Source organism: Centrocercus urophasianus, unplaced genomic scaffold (assembly GCF_019232065.1).
Source record: "Centrocercus urophasianus isolate 14NV4802_14NV808 unplaced genomic scaffold, USGS_Curo_1.0 seq_15, whole genome shotgun sequence".
Lineage (NCBI taxonomy): Eukaryota > Metazoa > Chordata > Aves > Galliformes > Phasianidae > Centrocercus > Centrocercus urophasianus.
In genome coordinates this window covers 24,352,616-24,361,404 of record NW_024884697.1, presented here as the reverse complement: position 1 = coordinate 24,361,404, position 8,789 = coordinate 24,352,616, and positions in this window count along the sequence as shown.

Sequence of the window (8,789 nt, the reverse complement as noted above, 5' to 3'; positions counted from 1 at the left end):
AGTTTAGCCCCCAAACTACAGGGATTGCTTCGAGATCCCTAGTGGGACCGTGCTTGGATGAGTTTGGCTGCAGAACTGTGCATGGGAGTTGCTTAAGAGAGTGCAGGTCAGCAGAAGTCAGAAAGTCAGCCAAGAGCTGTGCTCACAGCTTACCAGCACAGAGCAATTCATCAGTGTAGATGAAGCCTGAGAGAGCTGGTAGGAGTCATTTTGTCTTAATTGCATTTTCAGTAGTTCACTGTGTATGGCTTTTTTTGCAACTCTAATCGTTAGAGTCCTTGTAGCACTGATGTCTTAATGATATTAATGAAACCAGGGATTGGTGAAGAAAAAGATGAGAACCTGTGACATTCATGTGAAATCAAAGATTGCTTCAGCTGTTGGTCTCCTCTCTGAGTTCAGGTAGCTACATAAGAATTACACCATAAACTCTGTTCCAGAAAGTATTTTGAAACAATCCCAAAACCTTGACATGAAATGGTTTCTCTCCCATTTATATTCATGACTCATTGTGGTACTGCAAAAGCAGAGCCCTGGGAACTGCAGCAGACTAATAGACATAATCCAGATCGCTCTCTCATGAAAGGCAAGGTCTTCAACTAAAAATGCTCTAATATTGTGTCTCTATTACTTTATTTTCCAGATCTCAGAGAGTTTGTACATTTGTCATGTAAAATAAAAGCTACATTTCTAATAGACAGGATGCTCTATTTTCTTAAATAGCAACTAAGGTAATAATTATTATACATTATAACTCTAGAGTATTATTAAAATGCCTTGTCAAGAATAGATCCTTATTTGTTTTATGTAGCACTTCCAAGTCCTACAAAGGACAGATGATAGGAAGAAAACATGAATGAATGTTCTCAGATAAGATGCACTGACTCCTAGTGAATTAAAGCAAAGAGATTGTTGGAAACTATAAATTAGTTGCAGATCATCAAACCTAAGGTTAAAAAAAATAATAATTAAAGTTTTATTTCTGCTTCCTCTTTACATTCAATCTAATGTCTACCTAGTGGTGTTTGTAAAATGAGGACTGCCTGTTGAAAGCAGGATGTGAAGTGATGACGAACTTAGAGCTAAAACTCAGTTTATTACTCATATATTAAGTGGTGTTATGAGTGGTTTGGTATACTAAAATATTGCCAGTATCATACCTACAAGGAAATTTACTTATATGACATAAAAGACTCTGCTCTGGAGCATATGTATTAATAATTTTTTAAAGCTCTTTATTTTTCCTTGAAAAGTCTTGTGTCCCATTTTAGTCTCTGAATTTGTGGTTATATGGGAACAACTGAGGACTAGACAGGAGGAACTGCTGTCAACAAAATGTTTCAAGGCAAGATATATGTAATAGTATTTTTGCATATATCAGCCTGTTTTTTCTTAAAAGCTTATGTGTAAATTTAATTACTACTGAATTTCAGAAGGTGAAAGATACCAACAAGTTTGAGAGTTCTGCTGGTCATTGGTTAGAGAAAAGTCTGTTGTGTTAGAAAACTGCCAAGGAGTGTTACAGAATGTCTTGACTAAGAAAGAGCGTAAGGTTTGGGAGGATGAGGATTGGATCCAGGTTATTTAGATAGTTCTTGTTTCATGCTTTTTTCAGGAATAAAAATGTCATTTGTTAGAAAGGCATGTGTCTAAAAAAGCTTGCAGAAGTGCAGTGTTTCCTTAATCCAGAGAATGATGTCTCAGAGTTCTGTAGTATCACTATGGTTTTACTTAATCCAAAATGCCAACCTGACTATCCAAAATTAACTGTGAAAGTACTGAAAACAACTAACTCGCATGAGAAAATTACTGCATGGGTAGATATTAGTTTCCAATTGTGCATGAAGTGGGAGATGGAGTTTTCTGTTGCTTCCTTCCCATGCTGTCCAGCTGCCATGTGGGGAAGCAGGTGACAAGCTGGCTCCTCCCGTGTGGGTGATACAGTTCTGGGATGCGGGTTACACAGGCAGAGTAGATGAGGAGAAAGCAGCACAGTAATATGTGTTCACATACACAGTATATGTGGTGATGATTTGAATCTGTACATGAAGAAATCTGTGGAAGAAAACTCAAGGTTGTGAGAGGAATTGTAGAAATTGATGAGGTTTAAAACATTACAAGAAGATGCAAGCAGGTGTTATGGAAAAGATGTGAAAAATTAAAGGACATAAAATCTGAGCTAGGTGCAATGTGTACTGAGACATGGCTTTAAAAGAAAAGGCTGGTAACTGAGGTTTGATTTTAAGAAGCTGATGACCAGATATGACGGAGGACTGGTAAAAAATAAAATAAAATAAAATAAAAAATTTTTTGTAGCGCAGAAGAGTACTTGGAAGGATAGAAGGAGTGAATTTTCTATCTGAACTTATTCTGCGTATTCTGATCATGTGACTAAGTTGCTGGTGGTTTATTTTAATGTGCTTAGTTATGATGCAATGTATACTGCATGGTTCTGATGAAGTTCTTAAAATCTGATGCCAGAAGAGACTTTATCTCATGTGAAGTATTACATATGTTTGGCACAGAGGCAGCTGGGTGTGTCTGTTTTTTTACAAATTCATCTAAAGGTGATAATGTCCCCGAGCATATTTATTATTATAATTCCTTGATTAGTTTGCCATTTATGAATATTACTGTGGGTACCAAGACACTATAATAAGGATTATTTTTCCTTGGGCAAGCTTGATGAACACCTACTTTTAATTCAGTTGCCTAACCTGTTGTGTTGCTCATGTATACTCCTTGGGAATTCCTCATACAGTTGCTATCATTTCTCCAGCACCTAAATGCCCTGGGAATTGCAAAATGTCTCTCTGTTCCTCTTCTGCAAAACATTTTTACTAGCTTCAGGTCTTTTCTTTTTCATCCCTTCAAGTTTCTAATCATAAAGAATATACTCCCTACCAGACCTCCTCACAAGGGCTGAAACTAGGATGAGGAGCCTGAGGACATTTGCCTGCCTGTCTTCACTTGCATTTTAGCTTAAAATTAAAGCTCTTTGTCATTTCTCTCTGTTACAATCTTCACTCTTAAAAGTCCCCAAAGTGGAGAATTCTTTCTCAGCTCTACAGTCTATTAAGACCCTTCAGAGCAAACTCCTTTGCCAAATGCAGTGAGATCCTGAGGACTGGGGCTCTTTCTGCTGCACTGCCTTCTTTAGAGATACAGAGGTCTGGTCTGCGCATTGAGTTGTGCCTGCTAGGTCAAGATGAAATCAGATGCACCAAAGGAGTTAAAAGCAGTCTGAGAGGAAGGCAACCAGAGTAATCCAGGCAGTCCAGGTACAGACCACAAGTGCAGTAACTTTTTCAGAAAGATCCAGAGCTAACCACTGCTGCTTTTGTTAGGTTTTCCACAGATCATAAGCATTTCCTTCAAGAAAACAGGTATTCAGTTGAATGCGTGTGTGAATACATGTGTTACTTTGCACATACGGACATATAAATTGATTTGTGATCACGGCACAGAGATTCCCCTGGAGCCTCACAGTCCATACATAGAAACAGATTTTAATGCTGCAGAATTATTCCAAGTGGTTTTGATCAAGCCTTAAGCTTTGTGTTATCGAGACACTCATGAATATTACTGAATGTTGCCAGTGTCTAGCAAATGGGCAGTTTATTTGCATAGTGTTCTTCTTGCTCTTGTATTGGTGTTTTTATTTTTTATTTTTTTAACTCCAAATCCAAAGGGGAATGTGCTTCTCCCTCCAAGAAAAGGATTAGCAAAACCACTGAAAAATTACAAATGAAAGTACTATCATTGTATATCCTTTTTACATTCATGTTTATTCAGTAGGATTTCAGTTGATTTAGTTTTAGCAATAAAGGGTGACTTTTTTAAGTGGCTTAGGCTGTAGTGATTTTTTATCAAACTGTTTTGTAAAAACATGATTGAAATCAGTTTATCAAAGATACTCACTGTGTTTTACCTTGTAGCTCTAGATTTGAATTCAGAATAAATTATGCAGTCAGTTGCTTTGCGTGGAACTGTACAACTTGGTCAAACTGTGCTTAAGACCCCATTCCTTCCCTTGCTTTTCTGTCCTCATCATATCTCTCTTTTTCAGGAGGGCCTCTATTTACATGAAGAAATGTAGGATCAGGAAAATCTTGGTTTCTGCTACTGTCATGCCCTCACTTGGCGGTGAGAACAGAAAATTTCTGGCCAGGCGGATCAAACTGCTGCTAGGGCACACAGAGTGCTTAATTCTAACCCATATCCCATTCTAACCCATTCTGTATAAATTACTTCACTACTTCTGTGTTTGGTTCAAAATCTCGACGTTAGTCTCATAAACGCAAACATGTCCACTTAATATCGGAAAATTCCAAAGTGTGATTCTGTAGGCACAGCTCATACTGCTGTTAACTTACCATAGAAACAAATCAAGCTGAAGCTTTGTGATACTCAGTTTATGAGAGCATGGTGTTATTTGAAATGTAGCAAGGTGTTAGACATCACAGTAATCCGAACTTGGCGTACTTTCACGGGAATCAAATGAACCATGCAATCAAATAAAATAGGGCTGGAAGGTGCTAGTGAAGATCTCTGTCCCAGAGCATAATCACTATTTTTCCTGAAGATGTTTCTTAAACAGGTCCAATGACAAAGATTCTGCAGTCTCTACAGAATGTACTGTACTCCTTCAGGATTCTTAAACATTTCTTCTTCGGTGTAATTAAGCCTCCATGAATTCTGTAAGGTTGCTTCTACTTGTCTTACCCATGCTGTACAATTAATTCTTTCTGCATGGATACTTGTTGAAGGCTCCTATTACCTTATGCTATTTTTTTTTTTCTCTTTTTATCATCAGATTTTGCTATTCCAAGATTGGATTTCTTGGTCACTCTTACTGCTCTTTTCTGGCCACTGTTCAGATTGTCCACTGTTTTGAAGCACTGTGCCCCAAAATGGTTACAGTTCTCCAGCTGACTCTTTAAAAAAGTTGAATAAAGTGTAAGAAATGCAGTGCCTGTTTTATATGACACTTCTGTGTGTATATCCCTATATAATATGACAGTGCTGACTCACATCTTTAATATTTGTCATCTTAAATACGTATTCTAAATCTGAGATTTCTTTAAATTTTGTCCTTATAAATAAGCGTCAGCAATAAGATCAATTAAAAATAATTTTAAAATAAACTATATTTACCATATGTAATATGAAACCCTGGTGTCAACTTTGTTTTTCTCCACAAATTCTCACTGGATTTTTCACTAGTGGCTGTTGTGCCTTCCTCCCATTCAATTTAAACCTGGTATGACCATTTTGATAATATTTCTTCTGTAGCTGCATTCTAACCCATTTGTCTGGCTATGGATTTGTTAGGGCAGTGGAAAATCAAACCAACTGTTGTCCAAATATTTGGGTTTCTTCAAATCAATGACTGTTCAATAAATATAGAATTCTTCACTTTTTGAGTGGCTGAGAGACTTTGATTCTTACAATTACTGTAAGTTTATTTATAATTACTTTGGCACTATGTAGATTCATATTGTTTGATGGATAGCTTTGATTTATAGCTTGCAGGGCATGAGAATGAGGAATCAGGTACTAGGATGCTTTCTGCCAGAACTCTGTTACAAGTCAAAATTTACATCTCGATATTTCTTAGTAAAAATAATCAAACCTCACATCTATCAGATTTCACATTCTAATCTGGGAGTCTTGCTCTGGGCCAGAACAAAATGAGTACTTGTTTCCTTTTGTTTTATAGCTATCTCACCTTGTGCTTTAGCTTATATCTTCAGTATGTGACTTTTGTTGATCATTTGCTTAAAGATCTCCATGAAGATTTCATTGTCTTTAATCTCTGAATTTTCTTTTCAGATTTACATCAGTTGAAAGCGCAGCCTTCCAAAAGCCTATTGTTACATGCTTCCCTTGGTGTTATGCTTTTTCCTCCTCCCACATTTGCTCTGTGTTTTGATTTTAGTACGGATGGGGCCGCTCTTGTTTTCATTTGCATCAGTTCCTTTCCTTTTAATAAATTATCCAACTGTATTCCACCTAAGCGAACACTGTTCCATTCCAGATTGCTTTATCTGGAAGTAGTCTACACAGCCAGTAAGTTAAGTCTTCAGTTGACAGACCTGAAAGGTCTTTTATTAACCAACACGTTTCAAATCAAGTATTCATATACATTTGTAAAATGTGTATTGTAAGATGTATAATTTCGTACAATATTATGTATACAGTATGAATGCAGTATTATCTATGAAAGCATTATGAGTCTAGGAATCTTCTTTTTTTCTGAATTCATACCTGGAATGGCTTATTTACCCATCACAATTAAATAGCTTTTGCATAAGTGCTAGCTGATTTTCATGTGAAATAGTTGATACTAACTTTCATGTGAAGGACTGGTACATGCAGCCATTGCTACATGAGATCAACTTTTCATTTTTTCCACTGCATGCCCTACCTGTCTGAAAGGCACTAAATAGTTGTGGCAGGGCAGTTGTCAATTTTTGACACTGGTGTTCAGTGTTTACACTGTTTTTGTTTTTCATATAGTTAATTCAGTTAGTCAGTATGTAGAGTAAGTAGTATGAATAAAGCTGAGTTGCCTTGTCCTGTCTTTGCTAAAGGAAAGGTAAGTTCACAAACGTAGGATAAAAGGAAGAAAATTGTCAGAGTAGAGTGCAACTTCTGTGCTATGGGCCCACATATCTCCTAACCCTTGGAATTTACATTCTTAGGTGGTTTGAGTTTTTGAGACACCATTTGAGTTTTCTCTCATGGAACATGTTACACATGGTCTGTCATGTATCCATAATGAACAATGCAGATTGATGTCTGAAGGGAAAAGCCCTCCTAATAACTGCAGGAGTTGAAACAAGCCGCTTTTAGGGGTATTTTGTGCCTAGTTTTAGATCAAGCAAAAAACGAGCAGGAAAAATGCTGTTTTTGAAACAGCATTTAGTATCTGTTAGATTGGGTTATATAGAGGAAAGCTAAATTTGGCTTCATAAAATGAAATATGTTTGCTGCTTAGTAGTGCTCTGTATTTATTCAGCATACTTCACATGGGGAAAAGGTATCCCATAAAACAAAACAGAAACAAAACAAAAAAAAAATTGTCAAAACAATTAGAGTGAAAAAAATCTGGTAATTAACTATTATTTTTCACAAAACTAGTCTAATTACGAATCAGTCATGGTAAAATGAAAGGTCAATAACTACAGATGCATAATTTCTCCCTGATAGATTGCTGTTTGAAAATAGGTTTATGACAATTATGTGATTAATTTCCTTTTATTAAACAGCATTATGAGACTTCATGTTGCATTCATCAGTTTATTACTGTTACTTTTTCTCTTCAGTTGCAAATGAATCCTGGAAACATCAGGGAAGAACAAAAACTCAGGTAGATTGAAGATGTTTTCTTCAATTGTTGTTTGTACTGCAGGGAGGATCATGGATCTGAATCAAAATCAGACCCTCAGAATGCTGAAACTGGCAGAATCATCCCCAGCAAAATAAAATAATAAAATAAATGCTTTCACTCCAAGGAAATGAGATCCAGACAGAGTAAAATTCTAACATTCCTGAGATGAGGCGCATGAGGAGCATAGCTACATAAGTTAGAAAATGGTGATCCGGAACAGCTCTGCCCGCTTGCCACCTGTCTCTCCACGTCTTTTTATCTTGAAATTCTCCAGGCACAGAGGTTTGCTGTCCTGGACAAACAGTATTTTCCCACGTGAGCAGCTCAGGGTCTCTTTCATACATGATCCCAGTCAGATCTAGGAACCAAGCATTTTTTCCATGAATGCCTGTAGCATCAATACAGTAGGTATTTTCAACTATATTCATTGTTCACACACCCAGTAGGCTTAAGCTCAGTACAGCATTCAGTGGCCACCACCACCTTCTGGAAGTGCAATTGAGGAAGGTCATTTGCTGAATTCTGTCCTTCTGTCTCACATACTTGTGGTAGGAATGTTCTGGTTGGTAAAGCAGCATTCAGTGCTGTTTCCTCTTCTTGAAATTAATTCAGTTTTAAGCATTTTTATGTCTTACAGGTTTGCGTTCTACTACTAGGTGCACCTTGAACACCCTACAGTCCAACTGCTGAAATAGAGCCAGTTGCAGATTCTGGCTGTCTACAGCCTCTAATGGATATGCAGAAGACTGACACATCTTTTTTTGTTGGATTGTTCACACGTTTTTGATGCTGGATTAATTGAGTGAATTTCTTCTTAATTCTTAGTGATCATTTTGATTTCTTTGATGATGTATTCCTAGAGGAATACAGCCTTAGCTACCTGTTACCATGTTTGTACTTCTGTAAGAAAATTCTGTAATAATTGTTCAGTCTACCATTCATAAATGAAATTGGGCTGGTTATGTGGCTTGTATTTTAGTTTTGTGAAGTCAAGGACTTGACTTCATGGGCTCTCAGATGGGCACGTTTGTCCTCAGCAGGCAGGCTTTAGAGTTTTATCTTTCCCACACGGTTTAGAGACAAAGATTTTATCTTCTTCGTGTACTTCAGTGTTGCTGAGTAAGGTAAATAAAGATGCGTTCGGGTGTTGGCTTTTCCCGTCAGCTCTCCTGGAGGGGCTGCAGTTGGAAAGCAGATGGATAGTCTTAAATTAAAGATTCTTTGAATAGAGTTAAATGCTTTGTTACCCCATTTGGAAAGATTATAAGCTACCATGCTGGCTGCCTGTGATAGTCATTAGAGAACTTTTGGAGAAAATACAGTCAGCGAGAGACAAAAGTTCAGCAGTAGCGTTGGAAGGCTATTAGAGAGCTTTGAGCAGCGTTATCTTTCT